This window comes from Artemia franciscana, chromosome 18, assembly GCF_032884065.1.
Source record: "Artemia franciscana chromosome 18, ASM3288406v1, whole genome shotgun sequence".
Lineage (NCBI taxonomy): Eukaryota > Metazoa > Arthropoda > Branchiopoda > Anostraca > Artemiidae > Artemia > Artemia franciscana.
In genome coordinates this window covers 26,954,201-26,971,284 of record NC_088880.1, presented here as the reverse complement: position 1 = coordinate 26,971,284, position 17,084 = coordinate 26,954,201, and the positions used below count along the sequence as shown (strand labels likewise).

The 17,084-nt window shown below is 35.4% G+C and overlaps 1 protein-coding gene across 2 annotated transcripts in view; it reads right to left on the bottom strand.

Annotated features, from left to right (window-relative positions):
* The window catches only part of LOC136038821 (electron transfer flavoprotein-ubiquinone oxidoreductase, mitochondrial-like), a 204,413-nt gene that overhangs the window by 64,082 nt on the left and 123,247 nt on the right, over window positions 1–17,084 (bottom strand). The gene's annotated exons all lie outside the window — the stretch shown is intronic.

The window sequence follows — 17,084 nt, the reverse complement described above, 5'->3', positions numbered from 1 at the left end:
AGCATAAATTCAGTTTCACATGGCAATGAACCAATGATCCACTCCATGGGTCTACTTGCTGCAAGACGTGGCCCCAAGATGCGGCAGATGCTCCCGCCCTCGATGTGGCAGATGCTCCCGCCCTCGATGTGTTTGATTACTCCTGCCTAGGACAAATTTTTAGTGTCTTTCCCCTTGAATGGAGCCGGTAACGTAAATTCAAATACGTTACCACCAAAAACATGTTTTTGCAACAACAAAGATGCTACTCGGTCTGGCGTGGTCATATTTGTCGAAGGTTAGATGGCACTCTCGCCAAACGGACGTTGAACACCTCCAATTCATTGGAAAAAGAAGCAGAGAGGCTTAGCTCAAGAGTGAATTTCATTTATTGTTTTGTCCCTCTTTTCTCTTCTCCTACTATATCATTAAAGCGATTTTCACACAATGATGGGTAAAAAGAAATTGAATATACATTCATTATTAAACGCTTGTTGCAAATAGGCCTTAACAAATTCTGATATGCTGAATGATGAAATTAAAGATAAAATATCTTGCACGAATAAGAGACGAACATTTATCACATTGAATGAGAATCAAGCTCCAAACTCCTTATTTTTGTTCTATCCATAAAATAAATCTATTCCGTTTCCAAGGTGAAGAGAAAATGAACTAGTCTGATTTCATTTTCAGCAAGCGCTTACTGCTTCAAGGATCTATTAATATTTTATTTCTTTCTCAAAAAACAGAAAGCAGCTACAGGTCTAATTAAACAAGGGAAAACCAGTTCTTGAATATGGATTCAAGTTTCCAATGCAGTTGTGTTCCGCTAAACAACTTCTACCGGGGGTTTCCATGGCAAATTGCTAGTAACGATTTAGACGTTTTCCATTTCATGTATATTAGCTAAACTCACAAAGAAAAAAAAAATGACCGATTTACACCTTGTTACTATGCTGTTTATAGGACAGTTAGTGTCCATAATTAAGGGGCGCGGCTCATTTAGTAACTAAACAGAATTGACATTGAATTACTCCTCACGTGTTTCGCATAAAGGAAGAGCTATTTTTTGTCAGAAGAATCTTGATAATTGAGCAAGGGTCCTACGTGGGACTTTGTTGCGACAGACACAGCACAGATTGGATACTTTCGAAAGACAGCCAAAAGTATACTTTTCCTATAATTTTAGTAAAAAGGCAAAATGAAGAGAAAAGGGCTAGGTCCGAGATCTTTGTTCTCCAGCGAAAGAGTAAACAGAAAATAGTAAATTCTGACCAAATACACGCTTTTTCTACAATTCACAAGAAAAAAGAATAATAGAAAGCTAGACCCCAGTAAGGAGAAGCATGACGAATTGAAAAAATTGCTTTCAATAAATTCTTGGTTTTAACAATTCTTCACTTAGTCATAAGCATAATAGAAGGTCAAGACCCTTACTAGAAATCCACTGTCCCTACCCCCAAGAAAAATCCAATAAGTTTTCTTATCACGCAAAAAAAGCAAAATAAGCTAAAATTCCTACTTTCAAAGTCAATTGATTTCAAGCCATGTTGCTTTTATTTTCCCTTCCAATAAACACATTTTCAGTTTTTCTATTCTCTGTTAGTTTTAAATCCTGTATATTAGACTACTTCTTCAATATGGCTAAAATAACGGGCGTTAAATCTAGCTTTTAGCAATTGAAAATTTGAAATCCATGTTTTGAAACCATGATTGGGTAAAATATACACTTTTTCTTTTACCTCAATCAGAAGATCAATGTTTTACTTGTTTTCCCCGAGTCAAGATTGAAGGGCACCCAGGCTATCTCCCGAGGCCTTTATTACTAGCAGGTCCCTCCTAACCAAGAGTCTAATAAATCTACTTTCAGGGATGACGTGACCCCAACAACCACATGGGTAAGGGCCATAAATAGTGCTAATGCTTTTCATTATTGAAAACGCGGAGCTTGTTAGATGTTGGGCGTGGGATTGGCTCGAAATTTCTGGAATCGCTCCCTTGGTAAAGAGAATCAAATACTTGTTGCGGAGGGGCCTAAAATGGACAGATTTTTCGGACTCGATCAGCTTGAAACTTACAGCCGTAAGTCAATGGACCAAGAGGAAACTAACACAGACAAAATTTGCAGAGCACGCTCACCCCGAAAAAGGGACCAAAATTCTTTTTCGCAATCGACATAGAACGTATATCGTAAGTCCTCGGACTAATGAGACCCCGATGCAAAAGGAAAAACAGAAAAACAAATACTGGTTCGCCACAAAATGAGGCTCAACGAAGGACCAGAAATAAAAAAAATAATAAATTCCCCTCGTTAATTCATATAGACAGGAATGGGGGGGGGGGGCGTAAAAACTTGCAATAGGTCTCATTCGATCCGAAACTGAAGGTTTTATCATCCTCTTTAAGGATAAAATTGATTTGAGGGCAACCCGTGACCCTCCCGTGCATTTTCTACTACCCATCTCCCCCGTAACACCTAAGTAACTTGCCCAAAATTTTTGAGATAGTTGTTTTGTTCAAATACGTCAAAAGACATAATAAGTTTGCCTCCATGGTCAATATTATGCCCACAGCCCCAGGAAGAATGACCCTAAATTGTGTAAATTACCCTTCGGTCACAGATAATGTTAGTAGAAAAGGCGGCCAGGCATAGGCTTGGTTGCCCGGTCGGCTAGGAGCTCTTGGAGAACATTCACTAGGCCAAGATTCCCGGAGTTCCCAAGAGTATATGCCTACTCTGGAATTCAAGAGCGTACCTGACTAAATAAATAAAAAAAAAACCTCTTGTGCACCCAAGGCTTCGAATTCCCTGCAAATTTCCTGGAATAGTTTGAGGAATCGAGTTGAAACTTTCAGGGAGTGTTCAAGGTTCTAGGTATTAAAGAGTGTTCAAGGTTCGGGGTAACGGCCTGGGGTAACAAATTGAACCTACTCAAGGAGTACTGAGGAGAAGAGACAGGTGCATGTTTATCTTTGAATTTGGGAGGAGAGTATAGCTAAATTAAAAGACAGTTATCAAAATATCATGTCTGCAATATGTGGGAACGGCTTGGGGGATGTAGTAGAAAATTTCAAGCAGTCTAGGAGAAGAAAGGGAGAGACTCAAGGGGGTTTTGAATTTGTTTTGATTGAGAGGGCTGAAAAAGGTGGGTTTCAGTCAACCTCAATATTTTTGCACTACGAACTGCTATGGGACAAAAACAAAAGATTCCAAATGCTGCTAGGTTATCAAGACAGTGTGTCTTGACAATCCTAGGAAACGTTTGAAATGTAAAGTTGAAACTTTCAAGGAGTTTTTTTTGGGGGGCATGGGGCATGTGGATTTTGAATTCTAAATTGGAGGAGGGGGGCAGAAAAGAACTCTATATATTTTTTCTGAAGTCTGCCTAAAAGTTTTGTCACAAAGCGAGTGAACTAGAATATATTAACGGTAAGCTACCAATGTAAAACGAAAGGCTATATTTACCAATGTTAACAAAATAAGATATACTTGGGAGATCGAGTTGGAACTTTCAAGAGGCAGAGAAGGTTAAGTCGACCAGAGGGACCGACTTGGCAGAGGGCAATTAACTAAAAGACAATATGTTTATCCCAGTTATGAAAATAGCATATCTGAGTTATCTCGGGAACGGCTTGGAGGAAAGCAGTTAGAACTTCTAGGTAGTGTGAGGGGACAAGGAGACTTAAATTCGTTTGAGGGAAGGGAGGAGGGCAAATAATGTTATATCTCCGGTCCACCAAAAATGTTTTTGCACTATAGATCCCCTATGGGGATTCGAATTCATACACGTTTAATTAACGAGGTAAATAAAAAGATAGTATGTGATACTAGGTGATTTTGCAACGGCAAAATCTATGGAATGGTATGGATATTAAGTTAAAACTTCCTGAGAGTGTTAGGGGGCGAAGGGGACTCTAAGTATTAACAAATAAAAAGTTGGACCGAGGCTTGACAGTCTCTGAGGGACTTACATTTTATTCACGGTTAAGTAGAGACGTAAACCAAAGATACTAGTTACTGTCAGGTGATGAAAATAGCTTTTCTACGATATCCTTGGAACAACTTTGGGGACCAAGCTAAAAATTTCAGGCAGTTTTGGGGTGGGGCAAGTGGACCTGTAATATTGACTTGGAAGAGGGGTAGAAAGAACGGTATAGACATTTCGGCTCCAAATTGTTTAAAATTTCTGGTATGATAAACCTTTGTCAGATAAAAATTTATTTCCAGTTAAGTGGCAATGTAGACTGAAAAAAAAGCACGCCCAAGTTACTAGATGGCATATTTGACATTACCTAAGGAACAGTTTCTGGATAGAGTTAAAATATTCTAGGGATGTCGGTGGCCAAGTTGACCTTAAATTCCGACGGGGGAGGGAGGAGCAAAAGTAGATGTAAGAAACCTATGCATCCACGTTATTAAAACAACATAAATGCAGCATCTCGATAACGATAGGTAGGGACCAAGAAGAGACTTTCGAAGTACTGATGGGGGAAGCGGTAGGGGGTTTCACATTTTGCGTTTAGACGGAGGGGATTGGGAAATTTTCGGTTGTGCGAAAATTACACAATAATTTGTGAAACCTTGCAACTTATACATGTAGGCTACTTGGGTAAGGGGAACCCTTACGCGAATTTTTTTCTTGGACTTGTAATATTTTTCTTCCGCCCAGTTACTTGACTTTATATCCTTTTAATCATTATAGAACAAAGTACTAAAAGACCTGAGACGCATAAAAACGGGGCCTCAAATTTCGTCTTTCTCATCCGCTTGAAATTAACGATCATAAATTTCACTTCATTTATTTCAGATACTTCTTATTCCGTTTCCATTTTTCAATTCTTTTCAAACGTGAGGTATTTAATAAATTTGACTATTTTTTTATTTTATGTATTTTATCATTTATTTTATTTTAGTATCATTATTTATTTATTTTATTTATTTCAGATGCTCCTTATTATGTTTTCATTTTTCAATACTTTGCAAATGCGATATCTTTACTTATTTAGCTATTTTGGTTTAGGTATTGAATTTCTATTAGTTACTTATTGGCAATACGAGGCCCCGGGATTGGTTCCCACTGCTACAAATTTGGGCGACAAACTTACTACCTGTCCCCGTAAGAGAAAAATCCAGACATTGAAGTAAGTTTGATTCCTTATGTACCATTAATGGATCTGAAGGATCGTTATCCTATTTTAATTTTTTTTTTATTTGGTAGATATTTATTTTTTTTATTTCATTTTAGCTATTTTAAATTGTTTATTTGACCTTTTAAGTTATCATTCATTTTGTATTTATTTAGGCCTTTTTTATTTGCATTCTTTATGCAAAGCGTCGCCAAGTTAGAAAAACATGAAAAAAAAATTGATAAATGTGTTATAGCTTAGAATGGGAGTAAAGACCCAATTTCATTCTTCTAATAGAACTGAATTAGAAAGACTCCATAGCGTTACAAAGCTAGAACAACACGAAAAAATTTGTAGTATGTTTAGAAGAGCAGTAAATGACCATATTTTCTCTCTCGATAGAACAGAATTTCAAACCAACGCAAATTTTTCTGATCAAGTACTAAACAGCTCTGTCTCACAGCAGTTTTTGTTTCCCTAAGCTAGAAATCCACTTAAAATCCAGTTTCCCCTCTAAAATTAGCTTCACCCTTCTTTTGCCCTCATGTTCCCAGACTGATAAGGCTCGTAAATCCTTAGGGTAAACTATTTCCCACACGGAAATATTGCCCTAATATAAATAAGGCCTCAGCTGGTACAATCACACAAATACAGGGCCTATTTATACATATAAAATTATTCAGGAGTTTAATTCACTTTCGGTCCCTTTTCTAGGATAAAATTTCGAGGACTTTTCTAAGCCACTAGAAAAATCCCTGGAGACGAACTTTTTCCAGGCCTAAGACGAATATGAGAATAGATCGAACATGGAATGAATAAGTTATGTTATGATTTAGTTAGACTAACGACAAATGTCAGAAAAAGAAGGTATTTGGAGAAGGGGAGAAATATAAATTGTAAAGGAATACAATCCCTGGCCCCGAGGGATGTTTTTTCAGTAAGTAAAACAATTCAATGGGAAATGATCTGAATTGTCAAATAGATTTAACGATATTAAATAAATAAAGAGGAAACATAATTTTAAGTCAGACAGTAACTTTATTTGTTTTGGGATACACTACAAACTGATTTGATTCTAAATGTAAGGTAGCCAGAGGTGTCGAATGAGGGAGGGCCGGCGGAGGAGGGAAAACGGCTCAAAAAAGATTTTTTTCAGTCCTACATACCCCGAGGTAAATTGTTACCTTTTACTCGAAATAAAAATTGAGACTTGCTCGAGACCTGTGAATTCTTGAAGTTGAATTGCACAATCGTGACGACAAGAAACTTCAATATTTAATATACGCATAAACAAAGCAGAAAAAAGCCAATAAGACAAAGGAAGAGTGGAAAACATGCTAAAAGAGGAAATGGGGATATCATATTAGAATTTGGTTCTGTTTTACCAAAATGAAGAATAAGACAGGCAAACTAAAAATACAAAAAAGAAAGTCAACCAAAAACTGGATAAAAAGTGGCAAATCCCGTCCGTCTGAAACTCCACTAGCTCGGACTCAATCCCAAAGACTCTTCAAGATCAGACTGCACGACCCCGAAAGCCTATCACCGGTATTTCCTAGAAAAGAAATTGAGTGTCGGGAGCTGCTCTGAAAAGAGTACAATGTGGGAGACCACTGATATAGCGGAAGGCCTGAGAAAATCTAGGTTCATCACATTAAAAGGCCCATGAACCAGGCTTTTTGCTAGCTTTCGGAGTCAACAGAGGTGAAGTTTTCAAATTACTTACTAACGATAATCAGCTTTTAGTTTAAATGTTGGTCGTTTTGGCTTTTAATACAAGTACTTGACTAAAACAATCCTACGAAATTAATCTTTCGTTATGACAGTTTAAAACAAGTGAATTTAAAGTATTTCTCAGATTATCCTTTTTGTTAAACTATAATTAGTTATGGCTATTTTTCAAAATCAAAACATATTCCCTATAAAAATAAAAGCAAAAAACAGCAAAATAATCTTTAATTAGATGATTTTTAGATTAAATGAAAGGCAATTGGTCCAGCCGCATCAATTAGTGATATCGACGATATGACTCCTAGTCTTTTCTTCGTTCGATCCATCGTCCATCGATAAGCACTATCTCTGTAGCAGCACCATCACTTTTGAAGCAGCACCTTAACTCAAATTTCTCAAGAAAAAATTTACGCAGGGAGAACGCCGGACCGATGTTCAATGTCTCGTTTTTGATTGGTGGGATATTCAATGCAAAAGAGGTGCAATAGTAGTAGTGATGCTTAAATTTTCACTCACAAAAAAAGAACAGCAGCGTAGAGAACAAAGAGCGATAAAATGGAAAGAAAAGAAAGCACATAACAACATAAAAATGACTTGAAACACTATAAAAAATTATAATAAACCAGCTCCAAGAATAGAAAAAAAATGCAAAAGAGGGCCATACCCTGGAATAAAATTCAAACATGGAGCTCATACATTGAGCTTCAATAAGACCTTTTATTTGAGACTTTACATAAAAAAGAATAAATCTAGCCACTAATTTACCGTTTTTGTATCAAAATGTTTCAATGGAGCCGAACTTACAGTATCAAAAATGTGCCGGAAGTAGGGCAATACACTGCTTTCCCGAAAAAAGGGAGCAGGAGCAGAACGAACAAGAAATTGATTTCAATGGTATCCTACTAACTATGAACAACAAAACACGAATAGTTTTACGTCAGGAGCTTATGAGTATGTTTTTGAACAAGATGCCGACATTTCTCATATTGACATTATAGATAATGGAGACGTTGGACCAAAGAATGTTTACAGATTGTACAGACACTTCTTTGGTAGCTTTAAGGCTTTCGATAGTATTTACCTCTCTCAGTCATTAGAAACCATTTTGGGTTTACGAGAAAAGGTGAAACATCTTTTAACTGTTTCTGTGCTTCGTTTTTAGTACAGGAGCTCACATTCTACTCATAGTACCAGACAGTGAAAATAAAACGTGACTGTTTGGATGGATTAAGTGCAAACTTATACAACTATATATAAAATAAAAATCGGAAAATGTGTTATACTGCCCTAAAAGCTCTGGCATTTTCAAACAACCAAAAGAAAAATCATATCTTAAGAAATTGTGTATTTAAGTAGAATAGACCTACGATGGGTAAAAGGGAAAAAATGTCTTTATTTTGATGTCCTTGGTATTTTAAGTCTAGTTCCTCAATTATTAGTAGATTTAAATAACGGTTACAACGGTAGCTTCCATGTAGCCACAATTTAACCACGTCACACTTAAACTAAAAGTGCAAACACGTTTAAAAAAAAAACGTGTAGTGAGAAACTGTCAAGTGGCATTTTCTTATATTTGTAGATTTCTGAAAAACTAAAAGGTTAAAAGGCTATTGAGTATTTTATAAATTGATCTTTTGTTTTCTGCAGGATACTTAAAGATGTTTGCTGTTTACACAAATTCTGTTTGTCTCCTAATTCTGTTTGTTGTATCAGTTTTTTGTTTTCACTAAAGCACAAGAATAGTTTTTCACAAATATGTTGGATAAACAACAAAGTAGCAGTTTATTTGTTTAAGTTTCAATTTTGCTTTATTATTTTCATCAGAAAACTTTTTTTTTAAATTAATCTGGTCTATAGTTTTATGAGATAGTATTTTACTGCAGTGTATTTTTAGCAATTGTTTAAATATTATGATTGTTCTTATCACTGTTTTAAAATCAGCTTGGACTCTTGGATGTGTACCATTTTATTCAGTTGGTTTGGAATCATACAAAACTGTTTCTTAGTTTCACATAAATTATGCCACAACAATGCCACACAAAGTACTTGCCACTTTTCGTTTTACAAGAAATAAAAGAGGCTAAGCCATAACCTCGAAGCAAAATAAGTCATAATAAGCACAGTTAAGTGCACTCTACGCAGTAGCAGACAAGCAGTGTCGTTAAATATATTCTGCCTTAATCACATAAAAGTGGGATGTGGGGTTTGTTTGAAAAGTGATACAAATTACGAATTGCACTTATTCATTTATTTCATTTATTTATTTTCCCAATTAACGGGCCTCTGGGCTCTTTGCGATTTTTTTGGATTGTAGTGTTATTTTATGTTTATTGAATAAAAGAACTTGATTTGATTCAAATGAATTTTATTCCATTTAGATAATTGTATTCAGTTGGTTTTGGAACCACAAAAATTGTCTCTTGATTTTAAAAGAATGATGCCATAACAGTGCGACACAAAGTACTCGACACTTTTCGTTTTACAAGAAAAAAAAGCAAATCCATAATTTCGCAGAAAAATAATTCATAATAAGCTCAGTTAATAGCTGTGAACAGTAGCAGAGAAGCAGTGTTGTCAACTATATTCTGCCTTGATCACATAAAAGTGGGTTTGTCACCTAAAAAGTGATACAAATTACAATTTGCTGTTATACATTTATTTCATATAAATTTTATGTCATTTATATAATTTAATCCAGTTGGTTTTTGGAACCATAAAAATCGTTTCTTGACTTTACAAGAATCGTACCACAACAGTGGCACACAAAGTACTTGTCACTTTTCTTTTTACAGAAACTAGCTAAACCACAATCTCATGGCAAAGTAATTCATAATAAGCTCCATCAATAGATGTATACAAAAGATAAGCAGTGTTGTCAACTATAGTCTACTTATGATGGCATAAAAGTGGGATACGAGGCTTGTTAAATAAAGTAATAAAAACAACGAATTTTATCAGTTAATTTTACGTGAATTTTGTTCCATTCATATCATTTTATTTAGCTGATTTTTATCCATAAAAATTGTTTTTTTTTATTTTTTATTTCACAAGAAGGATTGCACCAGCAGAACAATGAGACAAAAAGTACTTGCCACTTTTCTTTTTACAGAAAAAAATAGCTAAATCATAATTTTGTGGTAAAATTATTCGTAGTAAGCTCAGTTAGTAGCCGTATGTAGGGAACACACAAGCAGCGTTGTCAACTACATTCTGTCTATGATCATACAAAAGCGGGATGTAAAGTTATAAAAAATTACAAATTTCATTTATCTATTTATTTCATGTGAATTCTATTCCATTTACACTACTTTAATCAGCTGGTTTTGAGCAATAATCTTGTTATAGGATTTTACCAGAATTACTAATATTACTAATAAGATGGTGGCATCCGCAATATACTTGCCACTTTTCTATTAACAGAAAAACAAGAGCTAAGAGCTCATATGGCACTTGTGACGAAGTCGGAAGAGCCAAGAGCCAAGAACTCATATGGCATGAGCTCTAGAAAGTTTAGAAGAATCAATAGATTGATTTAAAAGGAAAATCAGAGGCTTAATGCCGGTCAGGATTTAAAATAAGAGCTCTGAGACACGAGGTCCTTCTAAATATCAAAATTCCTTAAGATCCGATCACCAACTCGTAAGTTAAAAATACATCATTTTTTTTTAATTTCTCCTCTCCCTTCAATCCCACAAATGGTCGAATCTGGGAAAATCACTTTATCAAGTCAATTTGTACAGGTCCCTGACACGCCTACCAATTTTCATCGTCCTATCACGTCCAGCACTGAACTCCCGTAACTCCCCCAAAGAGACCGAATCCAGAAGGGTTATGTCAATCACATATCTACGACATTTGCTTATTCCACCCACCAAGTTTCATCCCAATCTCTCCACTCTAAGCGTCTTCCCAGATTTCCGGTTTCCCCCTCCAACTCCCCCTAATATCACCAGATCTGGTCTGAATTTAAAATAAAAGCTCTGAGACATGAGTTACTTCTAAATTTCAAATTTCATTAGGATCCGGTCATCCGTTCTTGAGCTAAAAATATCTCAATTTTTCCGAATTAACACCCCCCCCCCAGCTCATCCAAAGAGAACAGATCCATTCCGATTATATCAATCACGTATCTAGAACTTGTGCTTATTCTTCCCACTAAGTTACATCCCGATCTCTCAACTCTAAGCGTTTTCCAAGATTTCCCTTTTTCCTCTCCAACTCCTCCAATATCACTGGACACGAACGGGATTTAAAAACAGAGCTCTGAGACACGAGGTCCTTCTAAATACAAAATTCCATTAAGGTCCGATCACCCATTCGTAAGTTAAAAATACCTCACTTTTTCAGGATTTCCTCTCCCTCCAGCCCCCAAATGGTCGAATTGGGGAAACGACAGTTATCAACTTAATTTGTGCAGGTCCCTGACAAGTTTACCAATTTTCATTGTCCTAGCACGTCCAGAAGCACCGAACTCGCCAAAGCACTGGGAACCCCCCAAAACTCCCCCAAAGAGAGCGGATCCGTTACAATTGTGTCAATCACGTATCTATAACTTGTGCTTATTCTTCCCATCAAGTTTCATCCCGATCTCTTCACTCTAGGCGTTTTCCAAGATTTCCCGTTTCAAAGATTTCTGTTTACCCCCCACTAACCCCCTTATGTCCCCGGGTCTGATTCAAATTGAAAACGGAACATCTGAGACATAAGATATTTTTATATATATAAAGTTTCATTTAGATCAGATCACCCATTCGTACGACAAAGATACCTCAATTTTCACGTTTTCCAAGATTTCCGGTTTTCCGCTCCACCCCCCCCCCCCCACAATGTCACCGGATCTGGTCGGGGTTTAAAGTAAGAGCTCTGAAGCACAAGATTCTTCCCAATATAAAATTTCATTAAGATCTGATCACCCGTTCGTAAGTTACAAATACCTCATTTTTTCTAATTTTTGCAAATTACTTGCCCCCCCCCCTATAGCTCCCCAAAAGAGAGCGAATACGGTCTGGTTAGAACAGTCATGTATCTTGGACTTGTGCTTATTCTTCCCACCAAGTTCATCTCCACTCTAAGCATTTTCCAAGATTTTCGCCCCCAACTCCCCCAATGACACTGGATCCGGTCAGAATTTACAAAAAGAGATCTGAATTACGAGGTACTTCTAAATATGAAATTTCATTAAGATTCGACCACTCCATTGTAAGTGAAAAATAACTCATTTTTTTTAATTTTTCAGAATTAACCCTCCTCCCCAACTCCCCCAAAGAGAGCAGATCCGTTCCGCGTTATGTCAATCACGTATCTAGGACATGTGCTTATTTTTCCCACCAAGTTTCACACTGATCCCTCCACTCTAAACGTTTTCCAAGATTTTAGGTTTCCCCCGGATCCGGTCGGGAGTTAAAACAAGAGCTCAGAGACACGAGATCCTTCTAAGTATAAAACTTCATTAAGATCCGATAAACCGTCCATAAGTTAAAAAATACCTCATTTTTTCTATTTTTCCGAATTAACCGTCCCACCATCCCCCCCCTACATGGTCGAATCAGGAAAAAATAAATATTTCTAATTTAATCTGGTCTGGTCCCTGATACGTCTGCCAAATTTCATCGCCCTAGCTTATCTGGTTATCTGGAAGTGCCTAAACTAGCAAAACCGGGACAGACAGACCGACAGAATTTGCGATCGCAATATGTCACTTGGTAAATACCAAGTGCCATAAAAAAAGCTATAACAATCAAGTGGGCAAATACTTTTTAATAAGCTCAGTCAACGGCAATACGTATTATCAGAGACGCAGTGTTGACAATTATATCCCGCCTAAATTTCTACCACTTAGTTCAGAATCGATTTTGCATTCGTACAGTTGACAACATTGCTACTGATTTTTTTTGTCTTTATTTTCACGGCATTAGTCCATATTTTTAGGGAGTAATGTTGCAAATACAGAAAGTAAAAAGCTTATTAAACGCTTTGACGCCAAAAACTTAACTGACAATCAGATTAGTTCTGAAAAAGCTCAGAAAAAGTTAACCAATCCCAACAGAACTAGGACGGATCCAGATCTTATATTATGTCAATATATTATATTACATACATTTTGTATTATATCTTATCATATAGATATATTATATCTTATATTATGTTGCTTCTTAGATTATCATCTTATATCAAATAAAATTCAGATATCTACTTACATTCTTTTATCTGACTCCTGTAAAATCATTCATAATAAGCTCATTTAATAGCTCTATGCAGGAGCACATAAGCAGCGTTCACAACAACATTTTGCCTATGATCGTACAAAAGTGGGACGTAAAGTTATAAAATTACAGATTTCATTTATCTATTTATTTCATGAGAATTTTATTTGATTTATACCAATTTATTCAGCTGGTTTGATCGATAAATGCGTCATAAGTAAAGAGCAATGTTTACTAATAAGACGGTGGCATCCGCAATATACTTTCACTTTTCTTTTAACAGAAAAAACATATAACAATCTTATGACCAAATTCTTTTTAATAAGCACAGCGAACGGTAATACGTATTACGATGGATGGATTGTTGTCAAATATGTTACCCCTAAATTTCTGGCACTTAGTTCGAAATTGGTTTTGCTTTTCGCAGGGATGACAACAATGCTATTGATTTATTTTAGTATCGTCATTTTTATGGCATTAGTCTATATTTTTAGAAAGAAATGATGCAAACCAAGAAAGTAAAAAGCTAATCAAAGGCTTTGACACCAAAAACTTAAAAACTGAAAATCAGATTAGTTTTGGAAAAGCTCAGAAAAAGTTGACCTATCCTAGGCAAATAGGAGGGATCCAGATCTTATATTATGCCGAAATATATATATATATATATATATATATATATATATATATATATATATATATATATATATATATATATATAAATACATATATTATATTTTATTATATAAATACATTATATCTTATATCATGTCGGTTCTTATATGTTATGATCTTATATTTACGTCAAAATATATATATTTTGACGTAAATATATATATTTATATATATATATATATATATATATATATATATATATATATATATTTATTATATGCTATTTATTGTATCTTATTATATAAATATATTATATCTTATATTATTTCAGTTCTTATGTTATTATCTATACGTCAAAATCTGATAATATCTACTTATATTCTTTAATCTGACTCTTGTCATTCGCTTTGAAGAAATATACAGGAACCCCACCTTTTCTAATGAGATCGTTAAGCATAACTTTGATTAATTAAAGATGTTCGATCGTGGACAAACATTAAAATATTCCTCCTTGTTCGTGACATAGAAAATAAATAAAGAGATGATTCTATATTACAACACTGGTATTAAAAATACAGCACTTTAATCGCGTCTTTCAGTTGATGGAACGCATAAAGAAAGAGAAATAGACATTTTTCATATAGCCTGGAATGAATATACGTTTGATATACACATTGCACTGAATGAAATTGAAGTATCAAGGACAGCGAAATGAAATCGATTATTTATAAATGTGAACTTATACAACTAGATATTATCCTAAGTGTTAGGGAAAAATCTAGAATTCAATTTATAATGGAAAAGGTCTCCAAACTACAGTTTTGGTAATAGCAAATGCCAAATTAAAAAAAGAAAAGAAAAAAAGGGCGAAAAATCGGTAAAAATAAGATAAAACGAGTCAGACTTATCTAATTATTTTGCTTATTTATTTGCACAGCTCAACGTGGCAACAATGACAAAGATGTGGCCTTGCTAAAAAATCTTCATGGTTTTGAAGCCATAAAAGATATTCGAAAATCACGATTTCTGGGCACGGATAGGCCTAAAATGAGTCTAGGGGGAAACCTGTTTTTATTTTGAGGTCATAAATACTTTAGTATTACTGTTGGAAAATTATGTTACACAATTCTACCTGTCAACTTATCACTTGCTCATCAATTTAAAGTAAATTTTATAAAATAGGCAAAATGGACCGAAATGGGTCTCGATTCAAAGTCGATTAGTCAGTTCTACTCTTTCATTAGATCGTCGTACAACAATTGTTAATAAGCAGTGGTGTAAATTTATCAAAATCCTGGGGGAGGGGGCAAAGCTGGAGCCGGTTTTCCTAACTTAAAATGACAGTGAAAAATGAGCAAAAGTACCATAAAGGCAAAGGTATAATAAACAAAACTGATTTGTTTCTGTTGATGCTTGAATTATATAGGTATAGCTTAGTTTTGACAAGATCTTTGAATACATTAAATTTTAGCTAAGGGGAGATAAACTGAGGTACGGGGGGCATTTGTCCCCTTACCCCATAGCAAACTATACCCCTGTTAATAGGCAATATAATTTTTATAACTCCAATTTAATTATATTTTCCTTTCAATAATCAAAGCTACTTTGACCTTTTTGCCCTTGAACTCCCGGCCTTTTTGCAACTCGTGTCACTAGGTAGAATAAGGGCGAATTTCCATAAAGGCAATGGTATAATAAGAGGCGAACTGGGGTCTGGAGGGCAGTTGCCCCCTTGTCCCATAGCAAACTATACCCCTGTTAATAGGCAATAAAATTTTTATAACTCCAATTTAAGTAACATTCCGTCTAAAATATAACTATAACTATTTTAGCAACTATAATAATTTGAAATAAATTAGATAGCGCGTAGATTGGTAGATTGGTGTAGAATTTATTCGTTCATCCTTTACAATTATTTAGTTTGCGATCGAACCTTCGAGTTTAGTTAACTATAGTTAAACTACAGTCACCCCAAAGCATTTTACTTTCAATAATCAAAGCTACTTTGACCTTTTTACCCTCGAACTCTCAGCCTTTTTACCCTGACTTTTCGCAAATCGTGTCATTAGGTAGAATCAGCGCGTAGTCACTTACGGAAGTTGGGAAGTCCAACTATGCATTTTGAAATTATCGAGCTTGAAAAATGCATCAAAAGATTCGACATCGACTGGTACAAAAAAAATTCTTCGCCTAGGCGAATATTCGAGACGCTTCTGAATCAGATCTTAGTTGAAATTTAAGTTCTTGCCTGGTACAAAAAAAATTCTTCGCCTAGGCGAATATTCGAGACGCTTCTGAATCAGATCTTAGTTGAAATTTAAGTTCTTGCCTGGTACAAAAAAAATTCTTCGCCTAGGCGAATATTCGAGACGCTTCTGAATCAGATCTTAGTTGAAATTTAAGTTCTTGCCTGGTACAAAAAAAATTCTTCGCCTAGGCGAATATTCGAGACGCTTCTGAATCAGATCTTAGTTGAAATTTAAGTTCTTGCCTGGTACAAAAAAATTCTTTGCCTAGGCGAATATTCGAGACGCTTCTGAATCAGATCTTAGTTGAAATTTAAGTTCTTGCCTGGTACAAAAAAAATTCTTCGCCTAGGCGAATATTCGAGACGCTTCTGAATCAGATCTTAGTTGAAATTTAAGTTCTTGCCTGGTACAAAAAAAATTCTTCGCCTAGGCGAATATTCGAGACGCTTCTGAATCAGATCTTAGTTGAAATTTAAGTTCTTGCCTGGTACAAAAAAAATTCTTCGCCTAGGCGAATATTCGAGACGCTTCTGAATCAGATCTTAGTTGAAATTTAAGTTCTTGCCTGGTACAAAAAAAATTCTTCGCCTAGGCGAATATTCGAGACGCTTCTGAATCAGATCTTAGTTGAAATTTAAGTTCTTGCCTGGTACAAAAAAAAATTCTTCGCCTAGGCGAATATTCGAGACGCTTCTGAATCAGATCTTAGTTGAAATTTAAGTTCTTGCCTGGTACAAAAAAAATTCTTCGCCTAGGCGAATATTCGAGACGCTTCTGAATCAGATCTTAGTTGAAATTTAAGTTCTTGCCTGGTACAAAAAAAATTCTTCGCCTAGGCGAATATTCGAGACGCTTCTGAATCAGATCTTAGTTGAAATTTAAGTTCTTGCCTGGTACAAAAAAAATTCTTCGCCTAGGCGAATATTCGAGACGCTTCTGAATCAGATCTTAGTTGAAATTTAAGTTCTTGCCTGGTACAAAAAAAATTCTTCGCCTAGGCGAATATTCGAGACGCTTCTGAATCAGATCTTAATTGAAATTTAAGTTCTTGCCTGGTACAAAAAAAATTCTTCGCCTAGGCGAATATTCGAGACGCTTCTGAATCAGATCTTAGTTGAAATTTAAGTTCTTGCCTGGTACAAAAAAAATTCTTCGCCTAGCGAATATTCGACACACTTCTGTA